The sequence below is a fragment of the Pinus tabuliformis genome, chromosome 7 (assembly GCF_031772625.1).
Source record: "Pinus tabuliformis cultivar Carrire ecotype Pingquan chromosome 7, CPIR1, whole genome shotgun sequence".
In the NCBI taxonomy this organism is placed as follows: domain Eukaryota; kingdom Viridiplantae; phylum Streptophyta; class Pinopsida; order Pinales; family Pinaceae; genus Pinus; species Pinus tabuliformis.
This window is the reverse complement of record NC_142293.1, coordinates 770,244,007-770,247,174: the sequence shown is the minus strand read 5'-3', so window position 1 is coordinate 770,247,174 and position 3,168 is coordinate 770,244,007.

Sequence of the window (3,168 nt, the reverse complement as noted above, 5' to 3'; positions counted from 1 at the left end):
TCTGATATTTGTCTAAGAAATTGTGTTAGAATTGAATCTTTGTGGAGGATGAGGTATGTGCCGAAGAACATGATAATTAAAATCATTGTGCTTACTTATGCACGTCTTTTACTCTTCTTATTTTCTATGTTGGGAACGGGGAAAAATATTATCTATTGTTGTGTGAAGCTTTAACTGTATGCACGATGGGGTACTTTTAGGATAATAGGGTGTGAATAGGAAAAGTAATGGTAAACTATTAATGTTAAAATGTTTTTATTCTTATGTTTCATTTGGCCCAAGAAGCAAAGTGTTTAAGGAAAAGAAACAGGAAAATGAATTTTCTAGTGTAAGCATATGCTATGAAGGGTCCAAGCAGGGGAAAAATTGTTGTGGCCCCTATCCAGTAGTTGAAAGATGTAGTAGAGGCTACAAACCCTTCATGGAATACAATGGTGAAATAAATGATGAATTTTGAGGCAATCACATAGTAAGTGAGCGTCTCACTAAAGTCAACTCATGCACAATATATCAATGGGTTATAACTATATATGGAATATATGCAAGGGACTTTGAATATGACATATAGATTATTATAGTGAGATTCAACATACAATTATGCAACTTTGAGTTGTAGATGTGTAATCCATGCCCAATCAAAGTTTTGATTAAGAGGTGGGAGCTTTATGTCTCCACGCTTCTTCATATTCTAGAGTATAACCTGCAAGTTGAAAGCCTAGTTAGGATAGTCTGCTCTTTTATTTTTCAATCATTTATCCAATGTATCCAAGAACCGACTTTCAATCTTGTGAAGGAGAGAGACATAGGATGGAAATCTAAGCTTGAATCCCTTGAAATACAACACACAATCAATGTGGCTGCCTTGCTTTCTAATTCAAGAGATGGAAAGGGTTTAGTTGAACTCGTTTGAAATAATGATAGTTAAAGGGGTTTTCCCTAAAAGATGCTCATATGCCTTTGTCATTCAAACACTTGCAATTTCAGGACTTCCAGACGAATCAAAACACTTTATTACCAAAATGCAAGATGTAGGGTTTGTGCCTAATTGTTCACCATTTTCTATTGTTATTGCCACCAATAAAAGATTGGGTCGAGTGATAGTGGTAGAGAAGATGCTTGAAAATATGGTTACAAAAGGTGTGGTGACATAGGTTTTTGTTTATGGTGCATTGATAAATGTATTTGGTGAAGTTGGATGTTTGGAAGAAGTTGTACGCAACTTTCAAATAATACAAGATGTTGGTTTTGCAGGGAACTCTATGGTGTATAGTTATTTGATTAAGGTTTATGGTAAACATGGCCTTTTAAAGGAAGCACAAGAAACATACAAATGCATATAGAAATTGGGTGTTGACCTGGATGCCTTTTTATTAGGTTCTATGCTTGACCTCTATACTTGTGTTGATATGGTGAGTGAAGCACAAGAAGTGTCAAATGTCTTGAAGGAAAAACTACATGCAAATGAATTATCCTTTGCCATGATGGTGGATTTATATAGAAAGAATGGAATGCTTAATGAGGCCACTGAAATTGAAAAGGAAATGTTAGAATCAAGATTTATTACTAACATTATTTCTTTTAATAGTGTCACTATCTTGTTCATTGTAGATGGAAGATTGAGAGAGGCTGCTGAATTTTTTCATAAAATGTTAAAACTGAAGGTTTCACCCAATGAGACTACATACAAAATACTGGGCATTATTGTGAAGGGAGGATATTTTCCAATAGAGGCAGTAAAGGAGCCCGATATTTCATGTAAAAGTGGGTTTCCGCATGGTATTTAGGCCTTGTGAATGAAAATATATTATGTAGTGGGGATGCATGTTGAATCTTTCGAAGCATGTAATGAACTGAGAGATTATAGGTTGGATCTTGATGTGTCTTGTTACAATGTTGTTATACATACATTTGTAGTGTTGGGAAGATTAATGAATCTTATAAGATGTTCATGAGCATGAAAACCAAATATCTTGAAGAAAATACAATTACTTATTCTAATCTAAGCTAATGTGAGAATGGTTTAATTTTATGTAACAATGGTAATAGCGAAGAACCAAGTCACATCTATGTCCTCTTTCGATTTAATGTTTATATAATATGAATGTCTTTCAAAATTTCCCTTAAAATTTGAATGCATCGCCTCTTAAATACTAAGTTCACTAACTAACTACCTACCTCTCAGAGAAAACAATATGGCTTAAGTAAAAACTAGTATACCTCCAAATGCTATGTAATGCATACATTAATATATACATATATGTTTTTTTTTTTTTTTTGTTCTGCAAAAAAAATTCAAAATATGATTGGTTAAAATCATGAAGTGTCACAAATTAAAGTTACAAAATATTCCTTCCATCACAAATTATATATTGGCTTCCCACATTATAACCCTAATTTTATAGCTAAGCAATGCAATAAATTGGCCTAGTTCCATCATTTGCATGCCTGAGAAAAGGAAATAATGAATTGAAAAGAAAACTTGGGTTTGAAGATAATCATTCATTGAGCTTGTCGCATCTACAAAGTTCCATGGCTAATTCTTCATTACCAACTTTAATCTTCACCTTAAGCAAACAATACATTCCTTTACTCACCTCTCAAAGAAACAATAAGGGACACCATGAACAAAAACCAAAGCCCATATGTACAAACTCCCAAATGATAAGTAAATCCCAAGTTATTACTTAATCATGCATTAACTATGCTAGTATTTAATTGTTAAACAACATAACGAGGGATTTATTTATTAACTTACATTTGGGACATCTGTGTTTGCATACAACACCTTCATTTCAAATAAATAACTACCCATATTCCTCAAGACATGTGTATAGGTTGTGCTCTAAGAGACCATCATTAAAAAAAGGCTAATTTCATAATTTGAATAATGGATCAATTGGTTTCAACGTCCGAAAATAATGCATATAAAAAAGGCATAATGATGTGGGTTCCTTTCACAAGTCAAGATCATACCTAAAATCTTCTTTGATATGGGGAATTCAAGTGCAGATTAGATGGCCTTTCAACCATATATAGCATGTCATTGTAATGCATAGAGAAATTGATAGCAAGACAACCATAAGGCCACAAAATAGAAGTTGAAAGTTGTAAATACACTAGTAACTTGCCATGCCGGTAATAATATTCCTTTGTTCCTTCAAACTCCCT